This window comes from Erinaceus europaeus, chromosome 12 (genome assembly GCF_950295315.1).
Source record: "Erinaceus europaeus chromosome 12, mEriEur2.1, whole genome shotgun sequence".
NCBI lineage: Eukaryota > Metazoa > Chordata > Mammalia > Eulipotyphla > Erinaceidae > Erinaceus > Erinaceus europaeus.
In genome coordinates this window covers 83,829,640-83,851,257 of record NC_080173.1, presented here as the reverse complement: position 1 = coordinate 83,851,257, position 21,618 = coordinate 83,829,640, and the positions used below count along the sequence as shown (strand labels likewise).

At 45.4% G+C, this 21,618-nt stretch overlaps 1 long non-coding RNA gene across 1 annotated transcript; it reads left to right on the top strand.

Moving 5' to 3' along the window:
- Window positions 1-1,468: 1,468 nt before the first annotated feature.
- Window positions 1,469-20,243, top strand: LOC132541749 (uncharacterized). The gene is made up of 2 exons (XR_009552844.1): window positions 1,469-1,556; window positions 19,963-20,243. It is a non-coding gene; the product is annotated as an uncharacterized LOC132541749 (long non-coding RNA).
- The last annotated feature ends 1,375 nt before the right edge of the window (window positions 20,244-21,618 follow it).

Below are 21,618 nucleotides of genomic sequence, written 5' to 3'. Positions count from 1 at the left end.
CCTCAAACTGGGATCCTTACTCTGGTCCTTGTGCTTTGCACCACGTGTGCTTAATCCACGGGCCTGACTTCCTGGGTTTGCATCTTGTCTGCCACTGATGGCATCAGGGAGTCACAGTTGGGGTACTGGGAGCCTCCTCTGCTTCAGGCTCTTTGTTCTATGTGGTGCTTTGTCAGATGCTTACTTCTCCCAGACTTGGCTTCATCTGAGCTGGATGAACTGAAGTAGCCACAGACCTTGTCATGCTGTCCCTCCACCTCTGTCTCTACTCCCTCTGTGAAGTGTTGCTCCCCCCTCTCACTTGCCATTTCTGGGGCATCCTACTGTGCTTGGACCATCGGTAGGACCCCAAGGGAGGGAGGTGGACACTGACAATGGTGAAGGATCTCACTTCTCCAGTGTCTTACCCCATTAGGGAAAGACAGAAACAGGCTGGGGGTATGATTGTCCTGCCAGTGCCCACATCCAGTAGAGAAGCAATTACAGAAGCCAGAACTCCCAACTTCTGCACCCCCAAAATAATTTTGACTCATACTTCCAGTGGGGGAGAAGTGAGAGGAGGAAGGCCCTAAACTCCAACTCCATCAGGACCAGGAGAGAGAAGAGGAAATCATACTCCCAGTGGGGGAGAAATGAGAGGAGGAAGGCTCTAAACTCCAACTCCATCAGGACCAGGAAGGCTCTAAACTCCAACTCCATCAGGACCAGGAAGGCTCTAAACTCCAACTCCATCAGGACCAGGAAGGCTCTAAACTCCAACTCCATCAGGACCAGGAAGGCTCTAAACTCCAACTCCATCAGGACCAGGAGAGAGAAGAGGAAAAAGGGAGGGCATTTGGATGTAGTAATAGGTGTATATGTGACTTGGAAAGGAAGGGAAGATGGACCATAGGGAAAAAAAAAGAGTGACTACACAGATAGTTATGGAAATAATAGCTAACCCTTATCTGCATCCCTAGGAGAACTGCTGTAGCTTACAGTGGAGGGAATGGGGATTCAGGACTCTGGTGGTAGGAATGGTGCAGAGCTGTGTCCCTATTATCTTATAATTTTGTAAATCAATATGAAATCACTAATGAAACATAAAGAAATAAAAAGATAATGAAATGGAGTCAATACAAAAGAAAAAATATATCAAGAGATAGAAACATCATATGCTTAAAAACATTGAAGAAAGATTGACATTTTAATAAGTAATGTGTGGGCATTTCAAACAAAAAGAAAAAAAGCAATGAATGATCTCTGGCCCAGAAACACAGCACCATTGGATGCTCTGTCCCTCGTTCCACAGAGCTCACGATCTGAGTCAGTCCCCTCCAAGCCAGGTCCTTGGTAGGGGAAGTGGAATGAGATGTCTGGCAGAGCTGAGCTCTGTGGCCGAATGACAGATGGTCCCCGTGCATTGCTAGGAAGTGAGTTCTGGGAATAAGGACAGTCAGCAGAGCTATTTATCTACCTCCCAGCCAGTGGCACAGCACGGCCAGCCAGCATGGGGCCTTCAGATAGAGAAGGAGGGTATAAAGGCTATGGGAGCTCCAAGTCACTACTGCCAGCAGGTACATTTACTATCAGAGGTTTCCAGGTGGGGAAGACATTGTAATGGTTCTGCAAAACATGCCTGAGGTTCTGAGGTCCCAGGTTCAATCCCCAGCACCACCAGAATTCAGAGCTGAGCAGTGCTCTGGTATCTCTCTCTGTACTTTCTCTCCGTATTTCTTTTTCATGAAAATAAAATAACAACAAAATCAGTATTTTTAAGGGTTTGTTATTTGTAAATTGTAGCTCTGGCAGCTCTGGAAGTAGCAATTCTGAATATTTGTGTGTATAGGTGTGGTTTTTGACAGTCTGTTCAGCAAGATGTTATGAGGAGACTTCTCAAGCACAAGTGATGAAAGAATAATTATTTCAGCAGACACTTGGCAAGTGTATATGGAAATCTTAAAATATTTCTCCTCTTTGTGCTAGGAACTCTATTTCTAGGACTATATCCTATGAAAATGGCCAGTGATAGGAGACAGTGATGTTTACCGTAACAGTATTAAATTAGATTCAATTCCAATATCCTGCCATTAAGGTACATTGGATAACTATGGGAGAGTATTTCACCATATTATTATTATTATTATTAATCATTTAAAAATAATGTAAGGAATTCAGTTGATGAAAGATTTATGACATGTTCAAATAAATAAGCCAGCATATGACATACTTTTAAAATTTTTAAATATTTATTTATTTATTTCCTTTTATTGCCCTTGTTCATTGTTGTAGTTATTATTGTTGTTGTTATTGATGCTGTTGTTGTTGGATAGGACAGAGAAAAATGGAGAGAGGAAGGAAAGACAGAGAGGGGGAGAGAAAGGTAGACACCTGCTTCACCACCTGTGAAGCGACTCCCCTGCAGGTGGGGAGCCAGGGGCTTGAACCGGTATCCTTATGCCGGTCCTTGTGCTTTGTGCCATGTGCACTTAACTTGCTGCGCTATTGCCCGACTCCCGACATGCTTTAATAGTCTCTATTTCCATGTCTGTTTTTCTCCCTTCTCGTCCCCTCCCCTCCTTTGCCTTTTCTTCCTCTTAACTCCCTCCCTTCCCCTCCCCTTCCCTTCCCTTTCCATTTTTTTTTGCCACCATGTTTATTGCTGGGGCTCAGAGCCTACACTACAAATCTACCACTCCCAGCAGCCGTTTTTCCTTTTTTCTTTCTATTTTATTAGACAAGACAGAGAGAAGCTGAGAAAAGAAAGAGAGATAGAGAGGAAGAGAGAAAGATAGACACTTGTAGAGCTGCTTCACTGTTTATGAAGCTTCCTCCCTGCAGGTGGGAAGCAGGGCTAGAACCCAGGTCTTATGCATGGTAATGTGTGAGCTCAACCAGGTACACCACTGCCCAGCCCTTTTTCATGTCTTTCCTTAATTTTCACATTATTTCAGAAAAAAGGAGCAAGAAGCAGTCATTTTAGATGTTTGTGTTGGATTTTCTCTAGAAGGGAGGAAGGGGAAGATTTAAACACCGTTTCAAATATTCTCTGGCCTGGTGTTGTTTTTTTTTCTGACTATACACAGGTAGCAGAGGCTGCTGCCAGGCTGATCCTGAGATGTGGATCTCTTTGGTGATTAGAGGGAGGTGACAACCTTTCTCCCCAGTGTTAGTTTAACTCCCCAGGGATCTCTGGGAGGCCTGCAATCCTGTGGGGGGGTGTCAGGCAGCTGGGGATGGAACCACAACTCCTCCTTTCATATGGCAAAGGGCCCCTGGGGAAGGTCAGCAGATAGAACAACACCCAGAAAGAGGAAGGCTGTTTTTTGAAACATTTCTGTGAAATGGCCTGGTAGCTGTTTCTTGGAAACTCCTCCCCCTATCACCATGGCAACTTTTGTGCCACCCTTGGGAGAAAGAAGCTATTGTCAAAAAAGTGCTGTTCCTCCCAGGGGCCTGAGCCACTCAGCTGTGGGGTCCATCTAGACATTTGAGGGCCAGTGGGAGTGGGGAGTGTGCCTTAGCCTCTACAATACCCTCAGGGGGCATCTGAGCCCAGGGTAAGGGAGAAGTGGGCTGCACACAGCTCGGTGGTGGCAGCAGACAGGGGTGGGAAGAGAAGGATCCTGAACCAGAGACCAGGATCCCAGGACAGATGGAGAGCAAGACAGCAAGACGGAGGGAGGAAACAGAGAGGGCAGGCTTTGAAGTTTGAGGCTGTGACTTTTGTATGCTAGGTGGGGAGTGGGTTGTAAGTACTACCATGGAGAGGATGTGCGGCTGGCCATGACCTGTCTTACAGCAATCGTAACACTTTTACCTTAAAAAAATATATTTCTGTATTATGTTTATTTATTGGATAGAGACAGCCAGAAATTGAGAGGGGAGGGGGGGATACAGAGGGAGAAAGAGAGACACCTGCTACACTGCTTTACCACTCGCAAAGCTTTCCTCCTGCAGGTGGGGACCGAGGGCTCGAACTTGGGTCCTTGTGCATTGTAACATGTGCATTCCACCAGCCCCCTGCTATCATGACACTGTATACTGAAAGCATCAAAGCAGAGCCGGAGACACAAATTCAATCCCAACATGCAGTCAGGTCTCAGGGAATAGCTTTAGGTCCGGTCCTCTAATGACCATAGCCACGCCCCTCCCTGCTGTTTGACAGTGGCCAGCTTCATCTGTCTACACCACCTGGCAGTGCAGGAAGCCCCATAGTTCTCAGTCCTGGGGAGGATGCTCTCTGAGGACCTCTCCAGCTGTCATTCTCAGAGTGCCTTCACCATCCTTGTCTAACTCTCACATCCTCACACTGGAGCTCTGCTGGCAGCAGCTTGCCATTCTCAAGCAACTCCCGCCTCAGGATTGCTTTAACCCAGGTTGCTCCACCTGCCTGCTGTCTCTCTTTGACCCCGGGGCCTTGTCTTCCGAGTCTCTGCCCCAGCCTCTCCAGCGTGGTGTTTTCCTTGCTCCCCTCCACTGTTGCCAGAATGCTTCCCTTGTGTCTGCGGCTTTGTTCTAACCCAGCACTGAGACTGACTTTTGCTCTCTCCCCCTCTTCCACTAACCTGGGGCAAAGCATGACGTACTCATTGCTCAGTCTGTTAGAGGGCAAGTATGCCATCTCATCACACTGCTGAAAGATCATGAACTCAGAGACATTCAGGGAGTTTACCAGGGTCACACAGCCCACCAAAGAAACAAAACTGACTTCAGCTATCCCACCTTCCAATGCCCAGTGGTCTTTCATTGCTCTGGTTATCATAAGTGGGGGTGATGGCTGTGGGGACTAGAATGCTTTCATTACAAGATAATGAGTTAGTGTTGGCATGTCACAGATAGGGTCAATCTATATGCTTATTTTTCTCCCATATAGAAGGCTGAGTATTATTAAAAAAGCGTAATAAGCAGTCATTTTCAGGGGCCAGTTGGTGGCACACCCGGTTGAGCGCACATGTTATAGTGCACAAGGACCCAGATTTGTGCCCCCGGTCCCCTCCCGCAGGGGGAAAGCTTTGCAAGTGGTGAAGCAGTGTCCAGGTGTCTTTCTCTTTTTCTGTCTCTCCTTTCCCTCTTGATTTCTGGCTGTCTCTATCCAATAAAATAAATAAAGAATAAAAAAACAGTGCTTTTCACAGAAATTGATCCGACAACCCCCCCCCACCCTCCCGCATTGGACATCCTCTCCTGCACCAAGAACAGTCTACAGGCCCCCATACTTCAAAGGACCTCCATGGAGCCCGCCCAGTCCAGTAACACTGCTCTGTGCCAGGAAGGGAGGGCATAGTCTGCTTCATTCCTGCAGCTAGAATAATCAGTTTGAATCCCTGTTCTGCTATGTTATATTGGATGCATTACCTAACTATTCTGTGCTGTGAAATGTACATAACAATAGTTCCTAGTTCCAAGGGTTAGCTGAGAGGATCAGATGAATCCTTGCCTGAGCAACAGGAATAGCCCAGGGCACACAGAGGGAGGAGCCCTCAAAGTGTTTCTGTCCTTGTTATTCTCCCATTGCCAAGTGAGTGGGTGAAAGGTCACAGCAGTGGGTGAAAGGTCACAGTACTAGGAATCAGGACTAGCTCTGCTTTGCTGTGATCTTCCTTGCTTTCTCTCTCTCTCTCTTTCTTGCTCTCTCCCCCTTTCTCCCTTCCTCCTCTCTTTTTTTAAAAAATATTTATTTATTTATTCTTTTTTGTTGCCCTTGTTGTTTTATTGCTGTAGTTATTATCGTTATTGATGATGTTGTCATTGTTGGATACAACAGAGAGAAATGGAGAGAGGAGGGGAAGAGAGAGAGGGAGAGAAAGACAGACACCTGCAGACCTGCTGCACCATATGTGCTTAACCCTCTGCACTACTGCCCGACTCCTGACTCCCCCTCCGCTCTTTTTTCTTTCCCTCCTTTCTCTCCTCCCTTCCTCACTCCCTCCCTTCTTCCCTCCCTCCCTTCTTCCTTCCTTCCTTCCTTCCTTCCTTCCTTCCTTCCTTCCTTCCTTCCTTCCTTTCTCTCCCTCTCCTACTCTCTATCCCTCTTCCTCTCTCTCCTTCTCTCTTTCTCCCTCCTTTCTCTCTCTCTCTCTTTCCCTCTCTTTTCTCCCCTTTCTCTCTCTCCCTCTCCCACTCTCTGTCCCTCTTCTCTCTCTCTCCGCCCCCCTCCTGGATTTCTCCATTGGCTCCACTGAAGTCCCTGTACTGCCTTTGCTTTCTAGTTAATTCACTGGGAGAGAGGGCACAGCTGAGAGTGTCTCCACCCCCATTTGTGTCTTTAGGAGAAGACTACTCTAGCTGTAGGGATACAACAGCCCGGGCCCATCTGGCATGAGGGGCTGGTGCCCATCCTGCCGTCTACTTCCAGCTCAGCTCCAGTTAGCAAGGGCTTTCCTAGTGCTAGATCCAGGTCAGTGTGCCTTACAGGGACATTTGAACATGAACTCAGTCCCTGCCACCTAGGGACTCACAGCTACATTACCCTCCTGCGTGGTGAGTGCAGTAGGGGTGGGGCAAAGGCAGGGTGGGCTCCCAGCTGGAGGTCAGGAAGGGTGGGTCAGAAAGAGACACCAGAGTCATCCTGAGGGTGAGTTAGCAGGTAGTCTGGAGTGGGACAGGGACAGAGGACTAACATCCTATGGCTTGAGCTTAGGTCTGAGGGGTGGCTAATTTCTTAGAGAGGAGTTGGGATGGTTTAGTTCCCCATTCATGATGGAAGGTGAGGAGGAACTCACCACATTATGACCTTACCTCCTGACCCAGGCAGGATTGAAAAGTAGACTTAAGGCAGTGGGGGACAGGATGACTTGAGGGACAAAACCCTCTGTTCTCATGTTGCACAATATTTCTAAATACTTTTTCCCTTTGTACAAACAAGAGAACTGGAAAAAATATTACTGTGGTGCTTTCTGTTCTAAATCAAACCTATAAGGAGTGAGATAGAAGTGTCCAGTTGGGGGCAGATGACCTCACCAATGTGTCCTGGAGTCCCCCCTCCCCAGAGGCCTACCCCACTAAGGAAAGATAGAAACAGGCTGAGGGGGCATGGATTCATTTGCCAATGCCCATGTTCAGCAGAGAAGCAATTATAGAAGCCAGAACTCCTACATTCTGCACCCCAAGAAGAACTTTCATCCACATTCCCAGTGGGGGGAGAAATTTTAGGGGGAGATAACCAGAGAACTCTGAACTCCAATTCCATCATGACCTGGAGAGAGAAAAGGAAAAAAGGAAAGACATTCAGAAGTAGTCATAGGTGTAGGTGTGACTTAGAAAGGAAGAGAAAATGGGACCCTGGGGGGGAATGTATATATATATACACACACACACACACACACACATATACACACACAGATAGCTACAGAAATAATAGATAACACATATATCTGTGGTCTTGGGGGAACTGCTGTAGCTTCCAATGGAGGAAATGGGGATACAGAACTCTGGTGGTGGAAAAGGCACAGAATTATAACCCCATTGATACTGAAGAATTATTCTGATGCAGTCTCTGCCCCCAGGTTTTACCACTCCCCGCGAAATCCTAGCAGTGCTCCCTTTCAACCAATCCTGCCCCCACACGTCACCCCTGGTTGTTGCCCAATAAAAGCTTCCAACATTGGGCACCAGGTGTCGGTTGTGGCCAGGTGTCAGGCTGCGCCGCGGAGGAGAGAGAGAGAGGAGGTCCAGAGCAAATGGTATACACAAATCTTTATTATAGGATGGGGGGTGGCTCAGGCCATGTGGAGTCAGCCGACAATGGCCGTCCCCACTACCTCGCCACTGGGCAAGAAGGAAGGGGCGCTAAGAGAGAGAGAGCCCAGAGAGAGCCGAGAGAGAGGGGGGAAGTGAGAGAGCTTTTATTGGGCAACAACCAGGGGTGACGTGTGGGGGCAGGATTGGTTGAAGGGGGGCACTGCTAGGATTTTGCGGGGCATGGTAAAACCTGGGGGCAGAGACTGCATCAGAATAATTCCTCAGCATTACCCCATTATCTTATAATTCTGTAAATCAGTAATAAGCCATTAATAAAAATTTAAAAAAATGTCCAGTTGGCTGGTGGCTGGGGTTTAAGCCCTGACATATTGTAAACTGTGTAAGGATCACAGGTGTTCCTTTGTAATGCCTTCAAGAGACTCTGAAAGAGGAACCCAAGGAGGAGGGAGCTGGGAAAGGCTCCAGTTAGCCTCACATCCACCCTCAACGCTTCCTGTTCTAAATCAAGCCCATAAGGAGTGAGATGGAAATGTCCAGTTGGCTGGTGTTTGAGGTGTAAGCTCTGATCACCAACTGCCTGCTTGGCTGGCAGGGTGACTCTGGGGAGGCCCTGCCTGGGACCTTCTTGATGCAGCTGTAACGAGAGAGGTAAGAAGCCCAGCCAGGCCTCTGTTTTCAAGTTCTGTGCAGCTTATCTTAGAAAGCCAGGCACATCTTTCTAGAGGTGGGTTTAAAAGTCACGCCTTGGAGGCCAGGAGGTAGATCACCCACCTGGTTGAGTGTCCACTTTGCCATGCGTGAGGACCTGGGTTTGAGTCCCTGGTCGCCTTCTGGAAACATCTGCAAAGGGAAAGTTTCATGAGTGGTGGAACAGTGCTGTGGTCCTTCTCCTTCTGTCCATGTCACTCACCTACGTAAAAAAAAGTCTGCAAGAAGTGGTATAGTTATGCAGGCATGGAGCCCCAGCAAAAACCCTGGTGGCAATTATTACTACTACTATTGATTTTTCCAAAGCCTAGGAATATTAGTTTGAGGCTGCTGGGTTTTGCCCACCTTCCCATCACACCCCCCTCCCCCATGCTTGCAGGGCAAAGGTTCTGTGAGGTCATCTTTGGCCAGCAGGGGTGCTCTGAGTCCAAGGGCAGATAGGGCCTAGATTTGCAGCCCCTGAACCCTCCAACCACCCTGATCAGAGCAGAGCAAGGGGGGGGGGGGGCAGGCTCTGCTTTTCTGTGCCTGTCAGATTTCCTACCATCTGCTTAGCTAGACCCCCCTGTTTAAATTCTCTACATGTCTCGCCTTCTACAAAATAATTAGCGTACATTTGTTCCCAGCGCTTGCCTGGTGACATTAGTCATTGTAGGAGCTTTCAGCGTGGCTCACAGAATTTTCCATTTGATGCAAAGTTGAAAATGGTATAAGTGGGACTCTGAAGGGTCCCTCTCCTTACTGCCTCCCCTCCCTGGCATCTGGCACCTCAATTTGTTCCTTTCTGAAGCATGGTAGCAGGGAAGAGAGGGCACTCAGGCCAGAGGAGATGCTGTTCTCTGAGGACACCCTGGGCATGTGGGGGAGCTCATCTGGTACAGAGGGAGAAGAAAGCTCTTAGCACTGCAGCCACTTTGGCCCTTCCCAGGGGACAGAGCTTTGTTTATTGGGAGCAATTTCTGTGCTGAGCTGTGAGGACACTCACACAACTTGGTCATAGCTAAGACAGGAAATGCAGCCCAGCTCAGCCCAGATTTTTTCAAATTACCTTTGAAGATACATTTATTTCAGTAAAGAAAAAAAGTTTGTGGTTAGATTCTTTCTTTATTTTTTTCCATGGGGAAATAACTTGAGGCTTCCAGGAGGGTTGTAAAAATAGTACATTTTCCCAGTCCATCCTCCACTCAACTTTCCCTAATGCGAGCCTCTATGGACCCATAGTGCAACCATCAAAACCTGAAAACTAATGTTGATTGGTTGCTTTCGACCAGTCTGCTGATATTGTTAAAAATTTCCCCCTTTTCCAGTAAAGCCCTTTCTGTGATCCAGGATCTCACAGTCATTGATGTTAGTCCTGTCTATTTAATTTCCTCCAGTTTGTTATAGAACCTCTATCTTGACCTCTTACAGTCCTGACATTTTAAAAATTTATTTATTCCCTTTTGTTGCACTTAGTTTTTTTTTTTTATTGTTGTAGTTATTATTGATGTCGTTGTTGTTGGATAAGACAGAAAGAAATGGAGAGAGGAGGGGAAAACAGAGAGGGGGAGAGAAAGATAGAAACCTGCAGACCTGCTTCACCACTTGTGAAGCAACTCCCCTACAGAGCTGGGGGCTTGAACCGGGATTGTTACGCCAGTCCCTGTGCTTTGTGCCACATGCGCTTAACCCGCTGTGCTACCAAATGACTCCCAGTCCTGACATTTTTAGAAGTTTACTAACCAGCTGTTCTATTGAATAACTTTCAAGTTGGGCTTGTCTGGTGTTTTTTTTGTGTTTATTTATTATTATTATTTTTTTTTAAGGAAAACCACAGAAGGGATATCATCCCCACTCACTGAATCATGCTAGGAGGAATCTAATGTCAATATCTACAAACTGCAGTTTGTGAATGGTTTTATAGACAGAGTATGTCTGTGCTCTGACACCACTTGCAGTGTAAATGTGTGTCTGCACCTCAGTTCTCCACCCTGATCTCTTGGGGAGAAAGGGTGACCACCCTCTTCCTATGTGCTCATGGTCCAGCTCTGGTGTACTCATTCTGGGGTCCACATCTGCATCCCCACTCACCTGGTCCCCACAGTTGGTCTTGAACTGCAACTGGGCTCAGACTCCTGTTAGCTTTCATTCTCAGGCTTCCGAGACAGGCTCATGCTGGCTCTGATGAAAGGTGTGAGACAGCTCTTTGCAATTGATCTTCCCTTGGATGAAGCTTTTCAGGCTGGAAAATAAAGACATCTCAGACAGGTGGGAGCTTTGACATCCTCGACAGAGGCACCTCTGTCAGTTTTTCCTTTCAATACCTAAAGAGATTTTCCCAACTGATCCTACTCACCATCTGTTGCCAAATGATTGCTTTATTTGACTTTCTTTCTTTCTTTCTTTCTTTCTTTCTTTCTTCCTTCCTTCCTTCCTTCCTTCCTTTCTTTCTTTCTTTCTTTCTTCCTTTCTTTCCCTTTATACTTAGGAAAATGTGCTATGAAATCACAGCCATTCTCCATGATCTGAAGGGACGCTTTTTTGGCTTTTTTTTTTCTTCTGCACTTTCTCTGGAGCTTGCGACAGACATTGGTCTGGTCCTGAATCTGCTACTGGCTCCTGGGGAACCTGGATGGGTTCAATGACATAGTCCTGAGGAGTACAGCCAATTCCCTGAGGCTGTGGCTAATTAATTACTAGTGAGGTCTGCATCTCAGATGAAAATACCTGCTTCTCTCTGGGGTTTGTTTAATGAGATGCTGACTCCACGGGGGAGGCCTCAGATGATTTTCAGGCCTGAAACAGATCCCACCACTCAGCTCACACTGTGCCTGGCTCCCAGTGTCACCTCTGCCTAGTTCCTGGCTCACAAAGTGACTGGCTTCACATCTTGTCAAAGTCAACAGATGAAGATGAGAAGTAAGTTCGTTACAATTTTTTTTGACACCATGATTCATTTCCTCGCTTTTCTCCCTTGTGTGCAAAGTATTGATTTCAGCACCAGAAATGCATACACAGGAGTCTCTGAAGAGTTTCTGTCAAGTAGAGGAAGTCAGGGAAATAAACAAGTCAGTACAGTATAATATGGTCAAATAATTCCTTAACAAATTTTGTTGAGCACTTACTATATATGAACTTTTGCTGCTGGGCTGAGAGCCACACATGGGACATTGAAGTGATACCTGCCCTCTTGGAGACTAGAGTTTAGTGGGAGTTCCAGATGACAAAAGGGAAGAACATTGGGAATCGAGCAGTAGCATAGTGGGTTAAGCACAGGTGGTGCAAAGTGCAAGGACCGGCGAAAGGATCCCGGTTCGAGCCCCCGGCTCCCCACCTGCAGGGGTGTCCCTTCACAGGCGGTGAAACAGGTCTGCAGGTGTCTATCTTTCTCTGCCCCTCTCTTTCTTCCCCTCCTCTCTCTAATTCTCTCTGTCCTATCCAACAATGAAGACATCATCAACAACAATAATAACTACAACAATAAAACAAGGGCAAAAAAAAAGGGAATAAATAAATAAACCTTATCCACTGAGAAGTCCCATTGTTAAGTTGGGACTAGAAAGATGAGTTGGAACCAGATAGCTACTAGAGCCAGAGGTAGATGGGTAAGTGTGCTTCAGGTGGGAATAATGGGCAGAGTTCTTACAAGTGAAAATAGTTGAGTGAACTGGAGGAACTGTAGAGGGTCACAGTGGACCCCAAGTTCAAAGCATGGAGAGAGATTAGACTGGAGGGGGAGGTATGCATGTGTTGTGTGTGGTTAACCCTAGGTATTTTGATTATTATTTGATTAGGTATCTGATTATTATATAAAGGCAGTGATAGACAGTTGCAGGAGCTTACATGAGGGTGACAGACTCTCTTTTCTACTTTAGGTTTTGACCACATTGTGTAGGATGGAAAGAAGTGATGGTGGCCTAGAGATGAGTCAGCACTTACTCATTGTGGTAAAACCCATATTACTGACAATAATACCCTGAGTTCTGGCCAGTGGATTGTAGGCTGAAGTGATAGAAGCCTTTACCAGGATTGATTTTAAAACATCCCAGGTAACCTTCCAGTTTTCTAAGATACTGGTTTTATAAGGGGAAAGTGCCTAGAGCTATGAGTTCTCACATGGATCAGAGACAGCTTCCTAGCTTGCTTCAGGTGACATGAGCAAGAAAGAAAGGTGTGTTCTGTTAGGTCACTGTGATTTTTGAGGTTGTTAGTAATAGGGACTGACATTATTAGCAGGGCTCATAATTTCCCTACATCTCCCAAGGGACTATAGAAATTTCCAGCTCTCTTCACTCATCAAAAAGAGAGTACAAGGCCACATTACAAGCACAGAAGAAAAGGGACTATTGGGTGATGTTGAGGTGAGAAAGGAGGAAAAGGCAGTCGTGCAGATTCGTAACAGCATAGGTGGTCCTCTAACAATTCAGGTACCTACACAGATCCACTCAGTAAAAAAAAGAAAGAGGGAGTCGGGTGGTAGCACAGCACGTTAAGCACAAGGGCCAGCATAAGGATCCCAGTTCGAGTCCCCGGCTCCCCACCTGCAGGGGATTTGCTTCACAGGCAGTGAAGCAGGTCTGCAGGTGTCTATCTTTCTCTCCCCATCTCTGTCTTCCCTTCCTCTCTCCATTTCACTCTGTCTTAACAACAACAATAATAACTACAGCAACAATAAAAAACAAAGGCAACAATAAGGGCAACAAAAGGGAAAATAAATAAATAAATATATATAAAAATTAAAAAAAGAAATAAAGAAAAGGACAAATAGTAATAATAATGATAATAATAATAACAAAATGGAAGTTACCTTAGTGCCAAAGACATTGGTAAGATTCCATTATCACACCCCACCTCATTCTAGCCCATGCAGAATCTGAACCTGGACATCCTAATTCAGCTCATCCTTCCAGTCACAGCACAGAAACAAGAGCACAGTGACAGAGGGCTGGGAGCGGGGACACACACACAAATGACAGAGATAGAGAGAGTCTCTATTGTCCTTGTCCATAATATGAATATTATGCCATATTTGGGAGAGAGATGGTCTGATTATAGTGGTGACAGGAGCAGAACATTATTTTTAGGAAAGACTGTCTCTAATGAAATTCTCAACTGGCTCAGGACATTTTGTTTCTCTCTAGATAACTTCTTGATACTATCATTTTTGCATGCCCTGTTTTATTTCATCTTCTCTCTCTCTCTCTTTCCCCCCACCCTCGCTGGCCCATAACTTCTGCTGGCTTGTTTGATGGTCCCTGGATACAAATGATCGTTCCCTGAATAACAAATAGAATGCACCCTTCAGAGGAATTTGTGATTCCCCTCTTGTTCTTTTAGCTTCTAAATGAGATCTTTCTCCCAGAAGGTACTTCTTCCCAGTTGAAATCTGAAACTTCCGCAAATAGCAGAGGCTATTGAGCCTATGGGCTTAACGTTTCAGATCCTGGGTTCAAGGTGTTTCCCACACTCTGGCCTCTGAAATAGCAGGTCCTCTCAGTGGAGAGATCATTAGCAATGAGCACCCTGGCTTTGGGTATATGTGTGGCTATAGGGAAGCAAGGTGGATGACCCTAATACTCCTCTGTCCAAATATCTCGCAGCTCTGGCTGGTATTACTGCAAGACTGAGTTGTGTAATGCACTCACTTTGTTAGGGGGCTGCTGAGGTAAAGGATTCTCTGGAGGAAGGGCATTAAGAATTCCTACCCCTGTACCCAGTAGGCAGCTTGGTAGAGGGGTCAGACACCAAGATGTCTGCCTTCTGTACAGGTAGCTCCCATTCCACCTGAGTACTAATAGCATCCACTGCAGATGAACATACATGTGTGCACCTGGACACAGTTGCTAACATTAAACCCCTCAGGGCCCTGCCTCAACATCTGCTAAATGCATCACAAAAGCTGGAAGATGGGGAAACTCAGGACTATCATTTTTTCTCTTTCTCTCTGACTTACATACATCTTCAGTATGTATTTTCTTCTCTTTTCTATACTTGATCTGTTTTAATAATGCTCATCTCCTTGAAACAAGATTGACTCTCTTTCCCATGTGTTGCTGAGGAGTTATTCTGATGCAGTCTCTGCCCCCAGGTTTTTCTATGCCCCGCTAAATCCTAGAGTGCCCCCTTTCAACCAATCCTGGCCCTACACGTCACCCCTGGTTGTCGCCCAATAAAAAGCCCTCTCACCCCTCCCCTCGCTCTCTCTGGGCTCTCGGCTCTCCCTCTCTGAGGTCTCGCTCCCTGCTCTCCCCCGTGGTCAGCCATTGCGGCTGGCTCCACGTGGTCTGAACCAAACCTCCCCCCCATCCTATAATAAAGATTTGTGTACCCCTTTGCTCTGGACGTCCGCTCTCTTCTCCGTGGTGCAGCCCGACACCAGACCGCCGCAACAACACCCATGTAGACAGTCAAGTCTATAATCCTACTAGCAGAAGTTAAAGGGGACCTCTACACCTTCTGTCCTGTTCCCTCTGTCTTTCCCTGCAACAATTTTACTACACTATAGATTCTGTGGGTCAGGAATTTAGGCAGGACCTAAAGGATAATATGTCTCTGTTCCAAAATATTTGGTCTTTGACAGAATGACCTGAAAGTTGGTGTGTGTGTGTGTGTGTGTGTGTGTGTGTGTGTGTGTGTGTATGTGTGTGTGTGTGTGTGTAAGGCTTTGATCTGGAATCACTTGGAAATAGCTCCACTCATACCTGAGGCTGACACTGACTTTCATCTGGACTGCATGCCACACCTTCTACACATGGTTTCCCCATGTAGTTCTCCCCTACAGGATGGTTGGGGAATGGATACACACAGTGTGGACTATGCATCCTTAGAGAGTAAGGCAGAGAGCACAGTGCTTTTGTGATCCAGTCTTGGAAGCCACAAAGTGTTTCTTCTGCCATGCTCCACTGGATGAATATGTCACAGATGTCTGCCCAGGTTCAAAGGAAAGGAAATACTGACCACACCACTCATGGGAAAATGAAAAGGTTCTAAAAAGTGTTTGTTACAAGGGCTGGAGAGGTGGCTTGGTGGTAAAGTATGGGACTTCCACAGGTGAAGTTCTTGGTTCAATCCTTGGTACAGCAGATAACCAAGTAGTGCTCTGGTTTCCATCTAGGTTGTAAAAAATAAAGTTAAATTATTACTAAAAAGGTACAAATTGCCAGTCCCTCTTTGGGCGCCATTATGCTGGGCTAGCTTTGTGGGCGCCATTATGCCGGGCTAGCTTTGTGGGCAGGAGAGAGACGACCAGAGACTTATGGCTGAGTGGTACACAGTTCAGTCTTTATTCATGTGGAACACAGCACAATCTAAGCTATCTCTAATCACAATCTTGTCCTTATATATCTTGGGGCTGCCAGTGCAGATCAGCTTATAGGCTCTCTCCAGAGCCTGTTAGAGACGGAAGTCCTGGTGAAGTGCTTCTGATGATTCTGGTGACAGAACAGTTGTATATATACTTGCCAAGTAGGGTGGAAAGAGGATGTGACATAGAGAGGGTGGAGCGACAAGAGATTGGTGGAAATCAGGGTGTGACAAGGAGAGGGGGCGGAGCAAAAAGAGAGTATGAACCAGCGGAACTAAACCGATGCCCTGGAGGCAGGGCGGTGCTTAGTTAACAGTGGTTTACGTAAATAGAATACAGTGTTAAGCAGGGGGGATTAAACCACTGAAACAGAAGGGGTCTTAGAAGCATACCAACACAAATAATTAAAATTAATACAAGGTGTGGATTAGTAGACATAGTCACAACCATGTAGATCACTGGAAGATACAATGTGTCACATCATGTCACCTGGAAATTCTTTCTTTATAGTTATCCAGCATCCATGTGTCTTCTGCTCCTCTTATATGGTAAGGAGCTCACTACCTGCACTGGTTAGACTTTTTATTTGTATTGAAGGCAACATAAGCCAACTCTAGAGAACTTAAGTCACAAAATGAACTGGGACAAGGTGACAGCTTGCCATGGAAATAGGGCTAACACAGCACCAGAAACAGGAGAGTGAGAAATTCTTGTCCAGGCACTACCTAGAAGATACATGAATTCCAGCTTGTATATAAATCTTTTAGTCACTTTGTTTAAATTCAAACATCATGAAGGGAAGGTCTGAATGACTCCACTTGTACCATAAACTCCATCACTTATGACTTGGTTTACTGTGAGCAAGCTGTTTAACTGACTCATGACTCAGTTTTTTTATCTGATATGTCTTCCTTGCCTTTTGTTATGTGTAAAATGAAGATACTAATAGGAGATACTATATAGATTATATGAAATTAAATCAGATGATAATTGTAAAGTGTTTAGTCCAAAGTTCAACATATGGTATGTATTCAATGAATGCTAGGTAATAGCGATTACCACTGTTGTTACTAAAGCTGGTGTTGCTTTGGCTGACTTGTTCCTGGCCTAGCACAGGGTCAGGTGCAGCCTAGATGCTCACTGGAAGGTGTTGGATGCAGAGGCCACATAAGCTCCTGTGCTGAATATGGGCCCCAGATCAAACCAGTGGGGTTTACAGTTAACAATATTTATACACTTTTACCATATTTGGGAGCTACTCTCTTCCCTGAAGCAGCTTTCTAGTCCTTTTTCCGAGTATGACACCATCTCCACAGACAATACCTTGGGTCCACCTGCATGTTAGCTGTCAGGCTCAGGCAAAACCTAATAAAATCTTAAGTGTTTAGACTGAAGGAACATATACTCAGCCTATGGTCTATGCATCAAAAAGTTTTGAGACATTCAATCCATTTCCCCCCTCTCATATTAATTAAATAGTTATTTGTGAGACTGTAAGTTAATAGGAGTGTATATTAATACCATTCCCATTCTCAAAGGTCTGTCCCCCCCCGCCCAAAGCTGAACATCCACCCTCACCTTCCACCCAGAGGTTTTTACTTTGGTGCTATACTCCAAACTCAGTCAGATTCTGCTTTAAGTTTCCCTTTTTGTTCTTCTTTCTCATCTTCTGTTTATGAGTGGGCTTATCCCATATTTATCTTTGTCTTTCTGACTTATCTCACTTAACATAATTCTTTCTAGCTCTACTCAAGAAGGGTCAGAGAAGGTGCACTTAAGACTTCAAATCGGTAATCAGATTGAATTTTAACAGTGGGCTAAATTTTTAATACATTTCTAATAATGGCTTGTTCTTTGAAATATTGTCTCCAAAAATCTTAGACCAGGGAGAATAGAAGCAACTGGTGGTGTTACTTTATAAGATACAGCTATATAGATATAACATAAAAGGACATAAATTATGGTGAGGGTGTGTATAATACAGAAAATCCCAACAATGGGATTTTCAAAGTTAACCCTATTGCCAAATAATTTGGTTATAGCAATAACTATGCCTTCTTAAACCCTAAGACAGCAGAAAACTCTCCCTTTCTCTATAACATCCATACATCTCCCAGTCCTGGAACCACTAGGGTGGGGCTCACATTCCTGCATGCTTCTCTCAAGTCTTCTTTGAGCGTTTGCCCTTCTTCTGTAGCCAGTCAACAGCGTCAGGTTGAGCCTGATGTAAAGTTTCGAGACCTCCTTTGAATCTGGAGAGGTGGCAGTCATTGACTATGTGGGTCATAGTCTGTCTGTAGCCACAGGGGCAGTTCGGGTCGTCTCTGGCTCCCCAGCGATGGAACATAGCGGCGCACTGGCCATGGCCTGTTCGATAGCGATTGAGGAGGGCCCAATCATAACGTGCTAGGTCAAAGCCGGGTTGATGCTTGCAGGGGTCTGTGATGAGGTGTTTGTTCTTTACCTCAGCTGACTGCCAACTCTGTTTCCACTTCTCTCAAGTGATACCAATTGATACTGCATCAGCTGATCCCAGCCTAATCAATGCAACCAGTACCACCTCGGTATGTTTCACTTTGGACTGTGTCCAGAGATGTCATGCATAGAATGTCAACTCTTCAGCCTCATTACTCTGGTGAGACCTTTCCTAGTTCATAGGACTCCTTAACTCCATTTCGAATGGTACATTTCTTAACAAAACCTCAAAACCTAGATATAGACCAGGGCCCATGAGATAGGGTATATGTACATGTATCCATAAGTTAGGGGAAAATATATACCTTAGAGCAAAAGTGCACAATAATTCCCAGTGAGTCAATAAATGAAGCAGGAAAGTATAAAGAACTAAAAAAAAAAAGACACCTTAAAGTACCTAATGAGACAGTTTCTACTTAGACCTAGATATCCTCCTCACCTACCTCCAAATCTAACCAGTCACTCCAAAGCTAACCGTATCAGATCATTCCAAAGCTAACCCTGTCAGACAAAGTAAGGACTAAAAATGCTGAGGAAGGGCAAGATACTGGCATACTTTAATGATGACTCTTTAGTCACTATCAGGCTACCCCATCAGCTGGGGCCCTAGTCAGGGAGCCTTGGGATTCCCACACAGACATGATGGACCTAGACCTCTAACAGATCCCTCTCTCCACTGTCACTGGTCATCTCCATCAGGAAAAACACAACAGACCCATTTGTGGTTCCCTATAGAACCTTGTCTCAATGTGCATCAATAATGGTAGGGGATGTTCCATTCTCCGAAGGGAGGTTGGATAACATACTCTACCTACTACCCGAGGAAGATGGGTCCCAAAATTAGTGCAGCCTGGAATGTTCCTAGCCATGACCACAGAATGTAATCTCAGACCTGCAGGGATGCAGAGGTTACATAGGCTCCTGTGCTGAATATGAGCCCCAGATCAACTTGATGGGGTTTATAGTTAACAATACTTATACACTTTTCCCATATTTGGCAGCTACTCTCTTCCCTGATCCAGCTTTCTAGTCCTTTTTCCAACTATAACACCATCTCCCCAGACAACAACCTGCGTCCACCTGAATATTAGATGTCAGGCTCAGGAAAAAAACTAGTAAAGTCATGGGCTCTCTGGAAAATACCTAAAACAGACCTACTAGTTTTTCCAAAACAGAGACCTCAAATCTTTACCTGCAATATTCTTGCCTTTAGGTTTATTGATTAGTCAACAATTTGCTCTGCATTATATCTTAACTCTTTTTCAGTGATCAGGTTCCAGACACTATCATGATGCCAACCTGACTTCCTTGGGCAGAGGACCCTACCATATGTCTTGAAGCCCTGCCTCCCCAGATCCCTGCCCCACTAGGGAAAGAGAAAGACAGGCTGGGAGTATTGATCCACTTGCCAACGCCCATGTTCAGCAGGGAAGCAATTACAAAAGTCAGACCTTCCACCTTCTGCACCCCACAATGATCCTCGGTCCATACTCCCAGAGGGACAAAGAATAGGGAATCTATCAAGGGAGGGGATTGGATATGGAGCTCTGGGGGTGGGCATTGTGTGGACTTGTACCTCTCTTATACTATAGTATTGTCAATATTTCCATTTTATAAATACATACATACATACATACATACATACATAAATAAATAAACTAGTAAAGTCATGGGCCCCTTGGAATATACCTAAACAGACCTACCAGTTTTTTCCAAAATGGAGACCTTCCCCAATCTTCATCTGCAATATTCTGGCTTTTAGGTTCATGATTAGTCAGTTGTTTATTCTGCTTTATATCTTAACTGTTTTTCAGCCACCAGGTTCCAGATGCCAACCTGACGTACCTGGGGAGATGACTCCACCAATTTTGAGTATAGATTGCCCTGCTAATGCCTATGTTCAGTGGAGAAACAATAACAGAAGCCAGACCTTCCACCATCTGCACCCAACAATGATCCGGAGAGCTTTTAACGGGAGAGGATGGGATACGGAGTTCTGGTGGTGGGGATTGTGTGGAATTATATCCCTCTTACCCTGTGGTCTTGTCAATATCTCCATTTTATAAATAAAAAATAAAAAGAAGGTGCTGAATGATGGAACCTATAAAAGAGTGGATTATACTCCAGTGTACTGTAACTATGAATTTTGAGGCCATCTTTAGAGTGGTATTACAACTCAGTCAAAAGAAAAAAAAAATTCAACTTGCAAGGTACTCAATGCCTTTGAACACTGGAGCCACCCTTTTTAGTAAATATTTTCTAACTCTCCAGTCCTTATTCTGTAACATGTGCATTCAATCATGTGTACTACCACCCGGCCTTAAATTTTTTCCCCAGTCCTTATTCTGAAAAATAATCCCAGAGTTGCTCTCAAATTCTTCACAAGTGCTGTGAACAGTAAACAAGGAACTCCACTCTGAGGAGGTGAATAGTATGCCAACAGGATTGCACTCCACATCAATCCTTGTGTCATATTTGATTAATTTTATATCTAGCTTCATTACATCTCATCCCTCATTTCAAAGGTGTCCTTCAGAGAGGACACTGGAGGATGGAGAGAAGGGAGAACTGAGCAGAGGACAAACTGATGTGGAGAATTCATAAGCTTCCCAAAAGGGTATCAGCCAAGATTTAACAATCTCAGCATGTCACCTCTAGAATGAGCTCATTGCTGGCACAAGGGCATTTCCCATGCTTAAGTCATGGTGCCCTGGCCACTGTGAGATAGCCACTTCACACACTGTTAATTAGCAGAGTGGACAGCAAATGCGGACCCACTTAGCTGTCATACCAGGCAGGTGGCAGTACTGGAGCTGACAGACTCTTCCCCATGGACACTGGTCTGGGGGGTGGAGTGGGGCACCCGTGGGTTCTGAGATCTCTTTGTGGGTTACATGCAGATGAAGATGACAAATCCAGCTCCCTGGACAAGACATTGCTTACATGGGTCAAAGTAGGACTTAGTTCAAGAGCTGGATTCTGAGCTCTTCCTCAAAAGGACTGCATGATATCCTCATTCTATTCTTTCCTCTCCTACCCAAGTTCTCACTCATTCCTGGACTCTGAGAAATCATCTAGCCTGTATTTAATCCAATGCAGTCATTACTGACTGAGATGTGTAGCAGTACCTTGGGCATTTGTCTGTTCCACTGGTTCACTTTTAATTGCAGTCACAGATGTATAGCTGGGTGACCATAGTTATTACCACAAACCACAGCTGCTGCTGGAGTTGAACGTGGAATTTGGTCCCAGACTATAATACCCTGATCATGGTCACAGACCCCATCCTCCTCAGAGACTGAGCCATAACTCTCATTAGTGAGTGAGCCTCTCGTCATGGACTGAGAACTCATCATCACAGCACACACAAAGAGAAAATTTGGGAGTGGTTCCTCTTGGGTCACCTCTGTTTCTGTAGCCACAGGTGGAAGCCACACCCTCTCAGTAGGATCTGAGGGACAGGGATGGAG